This window comes from Falco punctatus, assembly GCF_963210335.1.
Source record: "Falco punctatus genome assembly, chromosome: 13".
Classification (NCBI taxonomy): domain Eukaryota; kingdom Metazoa; phylum Chordata; class Aves; order Falconiformes; family Falconidae; genus Falco; species Falco punctatus.
Genome location: NC_137593.1, coordinates 8,402,186 through 8,419,341, shown reverse-complemented (window position 1 = coordinate 8,419,341; position 17,156 = coordinate 8,402,186). Strand labels below are relative to the sequence as shown.

At 46.5% G+C, this 17,156-nt stretch overlaps 1 long non-coding RNA gene across 1 annotated transcript in view; it reads left to right on the top strand.

Annotated features, from left to right (window-relative positions):
* Positions 1-17,156, top strand: part of LOC308072745 — a 181,783-nt gene that overhangs the window by 108,118 nt on the left and 56,509 nt on the right. Inside the window, exon 3 of the long non-coding RNA XR_013931776.1 lies at positions 10,817-10,898. This is a non-coding gene — a long non-coding RNA (uncharacterized lncRNA). The remainder of the gene's footprint in view (positions 1-10,816; positions 10,899-17,156) is intronic.

Genomic DNA, 17,156 nt, shown 5'->3' with positions numbered 1-17,156 from the left:
TGAGCAGAAACACCAACACTGCTGGGAAATAAAGGCAGAAAGCAAAAGGCTGAGGTGCAGGTGAAGCACCAGAGACAGCCCCATCCCAGCATGCCAGTAAGCAACTAAATAATTGAAATAGTATTTGCTGTCAAGTTCCCATGTTTTCATAGTGTCCCTTATGAAAAACACTGCACATTACCGTGCTATAAATCCTTATTATGTACATCTTCACAACCAGAAGCTTCCCATTACCCAAAAGAAAGGCGAATCCCATGAGACACATTAATGGCATTGAAAACTCCTTCTGTTATCTTAAACCTTGATTAATCAACCTTATTTAGAACATGATAGTGGGATAATTGAAGCCATCCCTGTATTAAAAAAAAAGTGCAGCAAGTACTTTAGCATCTGCAGCTCCATTTCCTTATTACATAGATGTTGATGCTTCCTGGAAACTGTTGTGAAATCCTCTGTTTAGGGACAATTCCACTGATCTATATTTTCGGGGCATGTTAGTAGGGGGTTCCTGTTTGTAGCGTCTTTAGCAGGAGAGCAGGATTACTGCTTCTTGCAAACCCATCTGTTCCCGCTGCTCATTCACAACCTGGAGCCACAGTCTCCTGTCATCTCCTTGTCATTTTGAAAAATAATAATTGTGGGAGGACAATATAATGGATTGTTCACCAGCATATTTCTAGATATTAAAAGTACAATTTGGGGGTTGGTTCCAGAAAAGTGGCAAATTATTTTTATGAATTTAACATAATCATGAGCAAATTAGGCCTGATCCTGATCTCACTTGGGTCTACAGCTCACAGAGCTGGCTGATATTTTTGGAATATTAAGTCTTCTGTGATATTTTTCACCACAGAGGTAATTTAGAGAGAAAAGTTCTGTGAATTTTCTGGGGTTTTTTTCTGCTTCCTTTGGGGTCTTTTTCTTATTTTAGTGAACCTACGCAAGACTTTTGCACAAAGAGAATAGCATTTTGTGTTTTCTTGAAAGCGTATTGTCAGGCAACAGAGGAATACAACAGAAGCAATTTGGACCAAGAGAGTTGCTGCCCAGACAGTTTTATGTCCTCTCAGGCCGTCTTTGTCCTCTGAATTGTCAAGGTCCATCAATTTTTGCTGCTCTGACTGACTGCCAAGGGAAGCAGAAAAAAAAAATGTTGTCAATGATGCTTTGCATGTAAAAAATGGAATTCCAGAAATTATTATTTTGGAGTTCTTAAAAGTAGGCTTTGAGCAAAATACTTAGAGAAGAATTAAACTCCAATAATATAAACCAGAGGGAAAGCAACCTGTTTCTTTCCCGCTGCTCTTTTTTTCCACTGTGAAAATCAAGATGAACCAATATGCTTTCCTCTTTTTTCTCAGATGCTATTTTCTGTTTGAGTAAAGATATAAGAGAACACAGGAGGGAAAAAAGCCTCTTTGCAAATTGCTGGGGCTTTTCCCAACATTTTGTGGTTTCCAGCTAACATCATTGGCCAGTGTCTTCTGAGGCCTGAGGAAACACACTGGCAAACAAAACAGGACTGATGATCCCATCTTCATGGCTTCTGGCCTTTTTGGCAGGCACTTTTAAGCACAAAAACACAGGTATTGTGGGCCCAAACACATGCAAACTGAGTGGTCCGCATGAGCTGATGCAGCTGTAAGCAGGGCTCAGCATCCCAATGGAAAGTTCTTGTTTTAAAGCATCTCCAACACTTCAGAGCTTTATTTGGGCAAAGAAAAGCCCTTTCTGGTGATGTCACCTCCCCTTCCTTTGCCATTTTCATTAAAAAAAAAATGTTGATTTCAAAATCCTCCATCCTTTTCCAGCACACTCCAGGAGATGGGAGTCCAGGTTGCCTGGAGCTTGTTACCGTATTTCTGGGATAGCACAAACCATAGGTGCGGCTGCTGCTCGGGTGGATGGAGGGTGGTGGGATGAGGTCTGCATCAGAGTTGAGGGTGGATGCAGCTCCCTGGGTGTGCTCAGGCTATTCAGCTGTCATTTGTATTGGTGGTGATTTATGCCCTGGTGATCATCTCAGCCTGCTGGGTTATTTGTGACTGATCTTTCTGGAAAAAAATACTTCAGCCCTTAATAGGCATATTGCTTTTGGCTAAGCATGTGGGCGCTGGCAACAGAAAACAACCGGAGGAGCACACCAGCAGTTTACCATGTCTCAGGACTCCAAGTCGAGGTCAAAAAAAAAAAAAAAAAAAAAAAGCTGCACCACCAGAGCTCACTTCTAAATGATAACTTAAGCCAATTATATGTGCCTCATTCATCTTTTAGATAAGAAGCAAAGAGGAATAGTTTTTCTATTTCCATAATCATGCCACTAACTAGACAAAACGTGATAATCCATAATGAGCTGGGAAGAGAATTAAATGGAGAACAGGGTCTTTTGATGACTTGCCAGTTTTCTCTAGCATCATTCATATAGGTTATTGACATAGGACCAATTTTTCATCCTCGCTTTAACAGGACTTCCATTATTACATTTGAAAAACGGCAGTCACAAATGTTTTCAGGCACATTTTGGTACCTTAATTTAAGATTTTCTCAGATTTACCAGTCTTTAATTTTACCTATAAGTCAGGTACCCAGGAAATAATGTCACTTACAAACAATTTCAAAACGTCTGAGCCGCCGGCTCTATGCGAGAGTTTGAGATGGTTTTTACGAAGTAGCTGGAAACAGAAACCCCCCAATTTGGGAGCAAATTTGTGAAACAAAATACAGTGAGGGACCACAGTGCTGATGGTCCCTGTGCTGTGCTGGTGACTGGGGTTTCTAACAGGGACACTCTGGTGCTACACCCCACAAAGCACAGCCCCAGCAGCCCCCCTGCAGGGAACATGATTGAAGGCGAGTGCATGACCATCCTCATCTGAGTTAGCAATTTTACTTCATTCTTCTCTCTTTTTCCTCAGCTTCTTAGGTCACCTGATTTGAGGTTGGGATGCACAATGTCGCAAATATGACAACAACAAGGGACGTTTTTGTAAAGTCTTTTCTTGGTTATTACTCATTGATTGCCTTACAGAAAACTCCAGTGGGACTGAAGGGAGGACAGGAATTCTTTCTGAATAACATGAAATTCTTTTTTTCTAAGGAGATTGAGCTGGATTTTTCTGCTCTTTCCAAGTAGAAGCTGCAGGGGTAGAGTTTTCCTCAGCTCAGACATCTCAGCCAGAGCCATTAAGAGATGGACAGAAGGGAAAAACCTTTTCAGATCTTCTTTTTTTGACTGACAGTTCCCAGAGGTCTCCCTGCTTTCCCCAGCATTGAAACTCTCAGGGGGGCAGGCTGTGTATGAATTAAACTTTTAGTGTATGTGCACATCAGAGACAAGCAGATCAGCAGCAATTTGCAGGTTGTGCAAAATAATGCAACATCATGAGCAAATTCAATATAGCACTTTTCATGTAAAACTACTCCAAGGTGCTTTGCAAAAAAAACACACTAAAATGCTGTTTGCAAGGTGTGCTCTCCACCAAATGATAAGCACTAGCCTCCAAAACAGGAAGGATATTTCTGCTTGAACCTGTATGCATTTGTTGATTTTTATCCCACCCTGACCACGATTGAAATCCAGATTGGAAAAACAGCCCCCCATCTAAGCCTTTGCTTAGACACACACACGTACACACACGAGATGGATGGTTTCAAGCAATGACTGCGCTCGGGCAGCAGTGTGAGCATCCTGCTAGACATGTGGGTTTCAAGATTGCACGTTGCTGTATAAAACCTCATTGAAATAACTTTCAGGCATCTCCATGTTGGAGGGGAGTCAGGCTGCCCTTAGGGCTCTTGTCATAGACAGTCTCCACGCTGCGAGGGGTGGGAGCTTTTTCAGGGACACCTGAACACACTGGCCTTGAGACAGCCTCATATACCAGGCTAGAAAAGTGTGCAAAGTAGAGCAAGAAATAGATCAGGTATGATAAGAAATGCAGAGAAAGAGATAAGAAGAGAGACTGACAAAGTTCACGGCCGGCGCAGGTGGGCATTTCCTTCATTGGAACGGCAAAATACACCCACTCCTTTTGCAGTGCCTTGCTGGCAATTCCCATCCAAACCTGGTCAGGAGTAGTTTGGGTTTTTTTTCTCAAAAAGCTGATCTCCACACCTTCAGTGTGGTTTGTGGGATAAAATCACTGCCATTTTGGGAGTGCAAATCAGCTATACCTGCCACTAAGCCAGCAGAGATTTACCACCATCATTTAGCACACCACTCATAGATTAAAGGGGCTTGTCCTTTTCACTTCACCTTATTTATGATTTTCAAATAATAAAGCATTCAGGCAGAAATTATGGCTCTGTTAAGGCATAGATATGTCTATGTTCATTCCGTGTAAATGTACCTGAGGGCTGCAAGTTCATCAGTTTGACTTCAGGAATGAATCTGACCTGGAGCCAAGCAAACATTGGACCTAGACCAGCCTGGGTTTATACCACCTTTATACGAGCCCCTGTGCTTTGGGACTTCGGGTAAGGTGCAGCCCGTTTGTGCTTCGATCTGGGTGTTCACAAAACCCAATGTCGCCCAAACATTTATGAATTTTTAACATTGTAACATGGTAATTACACCAAGCTAAGAATAATCAGTCTGGAGAGGGAGCAGCTATAGCTGGGATGTTTATTGAGGCATCACTAAACACCTGAACAACATCATTTGTTTGCTGAGAACAGGCCAGAGCAGGTCAGAAACATCCATCAGAGCTGCTGGTCGGTCAGGTTGGAGTCAGGGGGAGAGGCTGTAACTCACAAGTATCTCAAAACCTGGGGGGGGTGAATGCAATACCCACTGCTCACTCAGGCTGCTGCCGGCTGCAGTGCTGGCAGCCCCTTGTCTGGGGAGATATAGCCACCCGCCAGCAGCATCAGTGAGGGGGATCTAGGCACGAAAGCAGGTAGTAAATTATGTTGTTGCTTTCAATACTATGCAAAAGCAGAGAGAAGGGTATCCGCAGGGTGATCCAGGCTGTGGGTGCAGTGGGACCACATCCCTACCATGAGAGCAATGCGGAGAGCAAGGAGATGAAGGCTGAGAAAGGCCCCTTGTCCGGCAGAGGGGTGACACATGGGTGCTAACACTGGCTGGGCATCCCGGGGCAGGTGGGTTCACCCAGGGCAGGATGCAGTCAGATTGTGCTGCTGCCTTTGCAGGAGTAGGGGTGCCTGGGTTTCCCCTCTCTTGGTTGCAAGTTGGCAAGTGGGGCTATTTTTTTCATGGTATTTTTCCATATGGCCAAGTCCTTGCGCAGCACTGGGGGTATGCGGGAGGCAGCCACAGCAGGGACATGTCTTTAGGGCTTGGAGCCCCTCTGTCTACCAGGCAGGCAGCCAGCCTGGCCCTCCTGCCTGCATGGGCAAGTTTAATTATTCCCAAGGGTCTGTTAAAAAAAAAAAAGGGGGAAAGAAAAGGACAGTGTGTGCTGAGCCCTGTGCTTGCAAAGAGTCTCTCAACAGTTTCCAAAAGTGCCTAGCTGGCATGTGTTTGTTTGCACACATGGGTCTCTATGGGAAAGCTTGTGCGTGGGGGAGGATGGCCCTGCAGATTCGGCAGGGCAAGCCCCCGCGCGAGGCACTGACACCGGCTGCATCCCGCCCTGCACCTCGCCCGGGGCTCTGTGCCCTCCTCTTCCTCGCCATACCCAGCGTCAACCACTTCATTCAGATATTAGAGCGGTGCTTTGCATGGCTCCTGTTCGATTTAAGGGTTTGCGGATATCCAGGGTGACGTGTCCACTGATGGAAGGACAGGGATGGTGACCCTGGCCGGGCTGCAGGGAGATGGTGCCCGTGCCCAGCTGTGGGTACAGGGATGTGCCACACCTGCAGAGCTGAAACAGGGTCAGGATGACTTTGTCCCTGGGGTGCATGAGGACAGTCACCCATGCGAATGCTTCAGTTAGTCCTGGACTGGTCTGGCACGTAGCATGTGTCATAGCTGATGCGTTTTGAAACCTGACAGTCCTTGCCTAGAATAAGGAGAGTGTGGAGCTTAGCGTCATGTTAATTAACATGGCTTTTAGAACAGATTTCTGAGCTCGGCTGCCCACCCGGGTTGCTAGCCTGCACTGCCTGTGGTAGGAAATGTCCCCAGCCCAGCCATCTCCTCCTGGGGACGGGAAGATGAAACTCAGTTCGGCTTTGATGGTGGTGTGAAGAGCAGACAGGGGCTTTCACTGTGGCTGCTGGAGAGGCCTGAGAGCAGCTGCGTCCTCTGTGACTGCAGGGGATAGATCCAGACCCCATGTGCATACAGTTCCTAGCGGTGGCTCGCCAGTGGGCATCAGGGAGCAAGGGGTGCTTTGTCTTCCAGCACTGGGCATCAAGGGTCATGCAAGTCACAATTATAATGAGTGCTGCTGAACTCCATCATTGCAGGCAGGCCTCTTTGGGATGAAGCATAATGGGATGATAAGGGATGCTCTGGACAAGCTCCAGAGGAGTCATTCAGCAGGTAGTGTGCTGTAGACCCTGTTCGCATCCCTCTTACAACCCTTCCGAAGCAAGAGTGTCTGGGCCATGCCATATGGGCACTGACCAAACGTGTGTCAGTGCTACCAAGCCATACCATGAGGGCACAGCCCTGCCTTTCTTTACACACCGCAGGGCAGATTTAGGAAGTAGGGGTTGTATTGTTTTCACCAGCAGGCTGTTTCAAGCAGGCACAAGGTTGCACTCGCAATAGGGAGGGGAGTATATGCCAGGAGGGTGTCAGGTTCTTCATTTCACACATCCAAAATCACAGTGAAGCAGGTGGTCAGGAGCAGTGTGACATTCACCCAGAGAGGCTGGGCTGTCCCCATCCTCAGAGAGTTGCAGGACTCAGCTGGGTAAACCCTTGTCTTCCCCCCTCACTGACGCCGAGGCCCCTTTTGACCTATATCACCCTGTGACCTCATGAGCCTAAAATTCCCCCCAGGGTACTCACAGGGACCCCCTCCTCAGCACTGGGTAAATGGGATAATCACATCATTATTTTAGAGGGCTGGATCAGTCCTGACTGCCAGCCCCTGCCACTCACTGCCAAACACTCCCTTCTGCCTTTTGCCAGGGATAACACCATGCCCTATGTGTGCTTATTCACATTGCTAGAAACCCATTTTCTTGTTTCATCTGTCAAAAAAATTGAAATAAACTAAATAATGTCACAGGTTAAAAGGGATTAGGTGGATAGATTCATTGCTCACACAAACCCATCAGACAGGAGCTGGAACCTGAATATGTAAACAGTACACAGCCCTAAATATCCTAATGTATTTTAGAGTGGTCATTTCTAATTAGCACTTGAATCCAACACCCTACTTAGCCTAATTAGAGACTTAACAAAAAGCTGTTTGAGCTCACATGCGTATTGAATATGCAGATCTCTAGCATCTAGTGCTGCCCTGCTCTAAAGAGCAACAGCAAGCAAAACCTTTCAGCATCCAGCATGGATGAAAACTGGTCCCGGCACAGATGTAAACTGGTCCCATGAAGCCACTGTGTGGAAATCTGCACCATTAACTCCATTAAGATGCTTTAAATGCAAATCTGAAAGGTTTTGATGAGAGTTGTGTTAGTGGGGGAAAAGAAGGCAAACCCATGATTTAGGAGATACTGCGTTTATTTTTTGCATATCTAATCCAGAAGATTTTACAGTCTAATTTAAATCAGGAAACAGAAGGAAGGTAGATGAGGAGGAGGAATGGGGGGAGGGGGGGAGAATCACAGAATCATAGAATGGTTTGGGTTGGAAAGGATCTTTAAATGTCATTTAGGTCCAACCCCTCTGCCATGGGCAGAGACACCTGCCGCCAGACCAGGTTGCTCAGAGCCCCATCCAGCCTGGCCCTGAACACTGTCAGGGACGGGGCATCTACCACCTCTCTGGGCAACCTGTTCCAGCATTTCACCACCTTCATCATAAAAAATTTCTTCCTTACATCCAGTCTAAATCTACCGTCTTTCAGTCTAAAACCATCACCCCTTGTCCTATCGCAACAGGCCCTACTAAAAAGTCTGACCTCATCTTTCTTACAAGCCCCCTTTCAGCACCGAATCCAGCCGCACAGGTAGCTGTTTCAGTGCTGGTGACACGAGGGTTAAAAGCACCATGCAGCTCTGCAGATCTGCCAGGCAAGACAAAACAGGCGTCATTTCTAAACCTTGCTTTTTTTAAGACGAAGAGAGCACACCCCCCCCACATCCATGAGGCATGGAGCAAATGCCGAAAACCCGCTCTGCTTCGTTTGTACACGCCTCATTTTCAGAGATGGATTTAGCCAAGCCCTGGGAGGGTTTCATTGTGAATGAAAAGAAGGGGTGCTATCGGCTCCATGGAAACCCGGCCAGCAGCTGGGATTGGTGGGGCCGTATCCAGGCTCGGCAGCAGCGATACCCTCGAAAGTACAAGTACTGTTAATATTTAACACGGTGCAGGGACGTGGTAAAACCTAGCAACCCCACGGCAGCGGTTATGCAATTCTCCATTAATAGCTCAAAGGGATTCAGCATCATCTTAACATCCCCCCACCCCCGTCAACGTTTCTCTATATGAAGGGTTTTTTTCCTTCCCTGTTGCTAAACCTTAAAGTGAGAGGAAACAAAGACATTGCTGTTACATAATACAGACTTACAGCCAAGTCGTACTCCTGCTGTTTTGGAAACATTTGAGGGGGCCAAGTCGAAAGCTAAGAAGAGCCATGTGATAGGATCCTATTTTTTTCTTTTCTTCTTCCTCCTTCCATTTTCTAACTTCCCAGTTAAATACATTCATTTGCTCCAAGATCTGTGGGACCTCATCTGTTACTGAGCCATTAAGTAGGGTGTTTGGCAGCCATAATTATATCACACAGGTCTACAAAAAGTGGGATTATGCATTGTCATGATTGCCCCATTTCTTAAAGAAAAGATGAGGTTTGTTGAGGGTGGGGGTTTGGTTCAGGCATCACACGGGCTTTGCATCCTCTACATCACCACCAGGTAAGGGTGATCCACCTCAGTCTGTCTACAGTGATGTGGGCTAACAACAGCAGTGCGCTCGCCTGTGGAGGTGCTCAGCTCTGGGTGGAACTGGCTGCAGGGGGAATACGGCCATCCCTGAGCCTCTGCAGCATCTTAGGGCAGCCTCGAGGGCCTGGGGTGGCTGGGCTTTTGTCAAGCTTTGTACGGAGGCCAACAACCGCTGCACCACAAGAGTGCTCTTGCTTTGCTGTTTAGTCTCATGTCTGATAGTGCAGCACAGCAGAGGCTGGGTGATTACAACTTGCGTCACACTATTTCTCAGGAGACATCTACTGCGTTTACATTTGGGTTTGTTTTAATGTTCCTGAACACAGTTCTGAGCATCTTACCTAAGCAGAGGACAATGACCCAAGGAGGCAGGTCACCCCAAAGCTGCTTGGGATCTAGCCAAAACGTATCTGAAAAAATGGCATTTTTGTTGTCGGCAGGTTGTCCCACGTGAAAACAGGGAAAACAGAGGGTCTGGTGCACCTTATCAGAGTGACTCAGCCTTTCCCAGGACAAGTCTGAAGCTCTGGTTTAAAGCTGTGGTTTGGGCCAGTGCTAGGGAACCCTGGTTATTGGGAGAAAAGGTGCGGTTTAGCCAAATGTCACACAGGGAGCTGCAGTGGCACAGGAGGACCAGTCATTTATGGCTCTCCTGCAGGTTGCTCCACGATGGGCAGGTTGGTGCTCAGCATTTCCCATCAGCAAGCCCTCACCCATCTCCTTCCGTGCCTCAGTTCTCTGCGTGTAAGGTGGAATCAGTATTTCCTAATTTCTTAGGGCTGTTGTGAGGATACACACAAGCCTATGAGCTACTCAGTGTATAATAATACCTAAAGTTCCCACAAGATAGTTTAAAATACCTCCAAAACCCAATCCACAACTCCCAAGGAGTACAACTGCACTTTTCTTGCTGCTCTGTGTTTTTCCTACATGGAAGAGGGGCCTTCCCTTAGCCCCTGAGCCAAAATTCTTGGAAAGGTCTTGAAACAAGATAATATATATTGTCTAGATCCTTTTTCTCTTTTCTGTGTTAGCTAGCTAACTACCCTAGGAAAACAAGCCATAAATCAATTGAAAGCCTATCCTACACTTTGCCAATCTGAAAAGCAGACTCTGCCCCAGGAATGCAACTGCAGCTTGCTAAAACAATGGGGATAAAGAAAAAAAAAACACCAATTCTGTCTTGCACTTTGTAATTCAGCAGAGCTGCCGAGACACCGCACACACAGCGATCCCCCCCAGGCCTCACCATCACCTTAAGCCCATGGTCTCCTCCTGAGCAGTAACGTGCAGAGGGCTCTGGTTTCCAGATGCAGACGGGCTGCAGCCTCCAGCTCAGCTGGAGAGAATTAGGGCTGCTCAGACTTCTCCTATAAAGGGACTGAGGGTCCCTAGCAGAGGGCTTTTCCACTTTCCCTCTCTTGCCTTCTAGTCTTCTGGCAGAATTAGGGCTCTTCTAGCTTTTGCTTATGGAAATGCTAGCAGCCTTTGCTCTGAAGGGCATTAAGGTGCTCTGTATGCCTGCTTTTAGCAAGACAGGAAAGCACAGAGGCTAGGTGGGTTTTGTTGGCTGGTGGGGTGTCTGACACAGACCATGGTGCCAGGTCTTCTGGCTCCCAGCATGTCCTAGGGGGGTTTCAGCAGCCCTACCAGCAGCAAAGCTGATGGGGAGGAAGGCTGTAGGGAGGGGGTGGGTTTGTGTGAGGGCACCAGCCTCCCTCAGGGACAAGCGTACTGAATAATGCAAGAATAACATCTTGTGTAGAGGTCTAGCAGGTTGAGTGTTGGTGCCATAGGTCAGTCTGATTTTTTCCTGCATCCTTAGGTGAAGATGGGCTTGAAGTGGAGAAGGAAGCACCTGAAGGACAATGCTCTTTAGAGGCACAACATGCTCTTCACACAAACAGGTAAACTTTTAAGCACTATGAGCCTCTAGATCCTCTGCAACACTAAAAGCACTTCTGTGAGCAATGCAACAGTAAGGAAGCAATGTCATTTTCAAATGCAGCTCAATGAGGTTAATGTATCAAATTGGGACTAGTCTTCACAACAAAAACCTGCCCCCAAAGACCAGAAAAGAGGAGAAATAAGGAAAGAAACCCAGTAAGGTTGTGAACTCAATCTGAATTTAAGGTCTCTGACCATAAAGCAGCATGGAAAAGCAGCAGGGAGACTCAGGAGCAGTTTGCAGTCCCTAATGGATGACTGAGAAAGAAAGTTTGCTGTAAAGAAATGCTACTATTGCTTCGGGACTTCTGATTTTTCAATCAGGGATCTCAGGCCCTCGTAAATCAAGATCAGAGCAGTGCAAGCTGTGGGATACCTGTTCCCAGATCAGGCCAACTGGAAATGAAGCCAAAGCCAACAAGTTCCCCAGACTGGGGGCTGCAGGGGCTGTCTGGAGGAAGCAGTTACAGCCGATGCTACAGGCTGCCCCATGGAGTCTGTCCATTATTTAGGCAGAAGAAAAAAACACACCCTTCTCCCTTCACTTGCACTAAAACTAACCCTCAGTCAGCCAGAGAAGTGGCCTGTATTTTTAATACCTTTTTTTCACTTCATTACTGAGGGCCTCAAGCAAACTATGTCATTGGTGATGACATAACAAACAGGAGTAGTTGCAGGGCAGTGTAAGGGGAAATTAAGCTATTTAGCACACGGGCAGGAGACGTGCATTTGGGTCAAGGCAGAGATTTTTTTAATTAAAAAACTGGAGAAAATCTCATTGCCTCTAATGGAATAAGTGCCAAGGCAACTTTATATGGCCAGCAGACTCCCCCTGCTACTGCTGTCTGCTCTAAGAAAAGCAGAAGGGATGAGTGGGCAGAGTCCAGTTCCTATGTAAAGACTGCACGGCCAGACCTGCCCTAGAGCTGCAAAGCAGCCAGACACTGAAATCCAGCCAGTTTGTGTCGCTTCTGCATTGCTGTCCAAAATGCTATTGCTGTTTTGGCTTCATCTGTTTCTTGCCCCTTTCCTAGCCTAATTACTACAGCTTCTTGAATTCTGGTTAATGGAAAGGGTTAAATTGTTTATTATACTGGAACCTGATTTGCAGAAAAAAGCTTGGATGTTTGTGTTGTGTGTGACTGGCGACGCAATCGTGATTTCTGCTTCTGTGGTGAATATTTGGAAATAATCTCTAACTATTTATGCAAATGGAGCTTGCCCTGTCCTTTCTCGTGAGTTACTGAAGTCTGTGGAACTTAATCTTAACAACAAGTCCATGGTTTGTCACCTGCATCTCAGGCTTTCTGCTCTGTTCTTATGATTTTACATGTTAGGTGAGGTCAGAGATAAAGCATAAGAAATGCTGCACTGCCAATATGAAATTATTTCTCATCCTTTTGTGGAGACTTGCAGATGTTTTAAAAAATAAGGGAGGAGCAGACTTAGGCACACAGGAATGAGATTCCTGTTCCCATCTAGGAGAAAAGTGGCCTGACCACATCAAAGTCTTGAAATGCTAATGCTTGGCAGGTTGTGCTGGTTATCCCCTGTGCAAGTGATGGTGTCCACCTGTGAGGAAACAGTAATGACCTGACATCTTTTTTTCTTCCATGCATTCATTGTAATTTTCTTTGGAGGCATGTCAGAGCTCTGCATGCACACCATGGATCCCATCTTGTTTTAAATAAAGCAGTACGCTATAGCACAGCATCGTGTTGGCTTGCTGAGGTGCAGGGAAGACCCCTTTCTGTTTGGTGCAATATGAAGATTAGAAAAAATCCAGCGGCTAAAGGACTTGGAAAACAACTGTTGCTTTCAGCAGGCTTTAAGAGGTCATATATCAATTTCACACCATCCTATACCACACTTTCCAGGGTGAAAGGGTGCTGTTCTCAAAAAGAAGCTGTAGAAAGCTTTAGTTCTTCCAATGGTGGTCTTGGCAGATATAGAAAGCTATGAGATATCAAGGAAGAGTTACAGGTCAGTTAAAATTTCCATAGTGGAGATGCTGCAGCCCAGCACTGGCAGAGACTGAAAGAAGTCTCCTCATTTGGAAGCAGAACAGGACCACTATATTCTCCATCTCTTCCTCAAGTTGTCAGCTAGCCTGATAACTATTTAAACTTGTAGAATATGATGGTAATGAAGCCTTTGAAGCCCGTGTGTGGTTAGCTCTGGATGTTGCTTTGAAATCTGATGTTGTGGTAGAGGAAAACCAGGAATCAGCAGTAGAGGTGGCACGGAGGCTGATTGCAGCCCTGCTCAGGAGAGAGTGGGGGTAGAAAATGCACCTTTTCCACAGGTGAGCATAGACGTCATACTGGGTCACTGCAAAAGCTCATTTATATGTAGGGGTTTTTTCAATGGCCAGTGCTGAATAGCTTGGGAAGAGTATTAGAGCAAAGCAAAAGTGGTCAGACGGTACCTTCCCAGCTGCCAGTAATCTGTGACATTTGATTTTAATAGTACTCAGTGGACCTTTTTCCAGGAATTTGACAGCTTTTTGAATTTGTTTCTATTTCTGGTATCCGTAACATCTTGCAGCAATCCTGAATGGTTTATGAGGCATTAACGCACGTAAATAGAGATATAGGCCAATTCTGTTTTGATAACATTGAGCAAGTTCTTGCAAATACTCTTCCACCTTAACAGGAGAGCAGACATCAAATGGTATCTGGCTGGACTCCAAAACAAATAAATAATGCTGATGCTCAGAAAGGAAATGCTGTTGTCCTTAAATAGGCAAGCATTGTTCTCAGGCTTCCTGCAATAATCTCTGCCTTTTTACCCGAAAAGATTCCTAACTGTGTGGGTCCTGAGACTCTTCTCATGTCTGCCTGCTGTATATTTGTCATTTTTATCCTTTTTTCTTCTTTGAACAACCCTGTACCTCATACGCAGCATGTAGCATTTGGTGGCATTGGAGGGTATGAAGCGGATATTCTGTGTAACCTCCTGGATGAAATATCCATAAGGTGATACCCGTCTGTAGAGCTTGCAGTCACCCCTCTGGTTAATGTCAATGCATGAACTAGAGAGAAGCTACCCCAGCTGTGCGGCACACGGGCAGTGTATGGCGATGTCATCAATGACTGATGGGATGATAAGAGCAACTGGGGACTCCGCTGTTTAATCAGCAGTGCGTGAGCATGCACAGCAGCTCACACAGACAACAGCAACTTTTAAGGAAATTGTGGTAATAAGACCCTGAGAAGAGGGAACATGTGACTGAGGTGGCAGGGTAGCCCAGAAACACTCAATGTCCAGCATGGCTGGGCATAGAGACTTTGGCTGAAGACGATCTGAAACAGCTGCTCAAAAGCTTTGGAGGGTTGTAAAATAGGGAATATTGTGATGGGGAGAGGGTGGGGCCGACAGCTCTCATACCTGATGGAAAGCTGTTGTCAGCAAAGTGGGAGGCTGGGCTACGGCAGGAGACATCACCATGGGGGATGATGATCTGGGACCCAGCCAGAGCGAGCATCCATCACCATGGCAGTGACTGTGCCAAAAGTGTCAGTTGTTCTCTTCTCTAGAGCTGGATGTGAGAGAGGGGAAAAGCCTTTAGCCCATAGGGCATGAGTCCTCATGGGAGCGGGGCAGTTTGCCTATTTATTACTCCAAGGTCTGATCACAAATAAACCACGGATAAGCACAGTTCAGAAGCTTGCAGGCACAAAGTAAAACAAGTGATAATCCTGCATTCCGCCCTGCCATCTATATTTTTCTCTGGGGAATTGTTTGGGTTTTGTTTTTTTTTTTTTTCCCCTTTGATTATCCTCTTCCAATCTAGCTCTTACTCTTCCGTAAATTAGTGACTGGCATAAAAAGGGGATGTGACAGGCACACCCCACCCAACATTTGCTGGTGATTCCACTTTAAAAGTCTCCTCTGCACATTAATGGGGCTGTGATGGCACATAGGCATGGAAATCCTCCCCCCAGCGCCTGGCCCACTTAGGTGTTAAACCTGCATGATGCGGGTGCTGGGAGCAGTCCTGGACCACAATGTCTTTCTGTGGGACCTGATCCCTTGATGAAGAGGGGTTGTTCCTGCATTTCATTTTTGTTAAGGAGTACTGACCCAGGCCAGCTGTGCTGTGAGATGTCAGCAGCTTCACCTGGCTCTTTTCCCCAGAACATACCGGGACATCCTCATGTGGAGTCCAGGGACACGAGTCTGTGTTCCTGACGTGGTGGATAATGATGATTGTGTCACTAATAATTTGAAGCATCTGCCACTAAAATATATTACAGAATTTGGAGGCTAATTTGACATCTTTGCCGATGGGTTGTCCAGTCCACATATCTTATTTAAGTTATGCTTACAAATACCCCATGACCTACAAGTGCTTCAGTAATGGGTTTGAGCCAGGAATGAGTTGTGCTTCACTGAAGTAATTATTTATTCACTTAATAGGGACTGATGGTTTTGCTCAGCTGGGAGCTGTAATTAAAACCATGGTCCCTGCCCCAAGAGGTTTCCAGTCAGAAACATGAAGCAAAGGCTGTGCCAGAAGAAGTTGCAGGAATCCCGTGTGCCTGTATTGGATGTTCAGAAAATTACTGTTAAAAAAACCCCAAACCTGTGAGCTCTTTGTATACAACAGGAGACGCAGGCCATTTGGGGCTGGTGCGTATTTAACACAGATTTTTGTTCATATGGCTGTAACACTGAATGAGAGGTAGCTGTTGTAGGTCAGAGGTCCTTCCAAAAGCTGTAAGATAAACTCAAACTTGGGGGGGGGGGGGGGGCGGGGAAGACCTAACCCTGAAACGATGGTCAGTGTAACCCAAGGACACACAGTGCCCAGACTGGAGCTGCCCCCCTGAAACCCAGCCCAGGCAAGGTGGGAGCCAGTGCCCATTCCCCCATGAAGGCAGCGTGCCCCAGGTGGAGCAGCATCCATCAGAGACCTGGTCTAGAGCAACACCCCACACAGAGCCGTTCTGCAGCTGCCAGGAGCCTTTGCCTCACCCCAGACCTGAAGAAGGCCTTGTGTGCCTGAAAGCTTGGTGCTTTTTTTTTACTAATTATATAATTTGGCTTAATAAAAGCCATTACCTCCCCATACAAATCTAGTGTCTCCTTGAATAGGTTGGCACATTTCCCAATAGAACCAGAAACTGCTTCTTAAACAGAAGTTTGACCGTTATTGTTATTAAAATAGGAAAGGAAATGGATGCTCATTCACAACAAAGTGATATTTATTGCTCAGTTTAATTGCTTAATGTAAAGCGCATGACTAGGGATTTGAAGGGGCTGATTTGCAGTTCGGTCACTCTTTGAAACAAAGCCACGTGTTGTGAAATTGCATGTTGAACTTCAAGGATTGAAATGGCTCAGACAGATGGGAGAGGAATAGGAGTTGTAAGCTGAACTTGAAGAGACCCTGTGTAATTCTGCTGGGAAAAATTCATCCTAGAATCGGGCAGTGTCGGGACCACTGCATTGTGTAGACCTGCACCCTCAAGCAGGATGGGAGATGCTTGTGCGGGATTCCTGGAGGCTGGCTCAGAGCTTTCCCACCCACACAGAATTTGCAGGTGAAAGATGTAGCTGTGGAGGGGACCAGGCAGATGATGGCATATTTTGTGCAGGCGCGCTCAGGGGCATGGGGCAGGTAGCAAAGTTAAGCAGGCAGATGCAAACCCAAGTAACGCCAGCCCCAAACGCCTGAGCTGTCCATAGGTGTGAACAGGCCATAGGTGAAAATCCGCCCCAGTAAATCTCTGACCCTGTGCCACAAATGCAGCAAAATCCCCTTTGCCCCAGCCATGGCCACGCTCACCTGCAGGGTGTCAGCTAAGCTGTTGCCAGTGCCACGTTCCTGTCCTTGTTTTAATGGGGAATGTGTGGTGCAAGGTGTTGCATTTGGGTTGAAGAGTAGGTTTAATCCATCGCCCCAGCCGCACTGCTTTCCAGAGGGCTACTGTGTACTACCGCTGTTCCTGGCACCCGTCCAACAGCAAGAGCCCACAACCACCTCCTTGGCTGGGGCTTGGTCACTTTATAGCTCGGGCTTTGGGACACACATGCAAGTTTTATGGCCTTAACACAAATAGGGGATAATTCAAACAAATATGTTCTGCCAGGCCCCTCCCCAGCGAGTCCTGAACCCAACATTTCCCACAAATGATCCCATAGCACTGGGGGGAGCGGGATCTGCCCTGCTCCAAGGTCTGTCAACATGCAATAAATCCAGCATGATGACA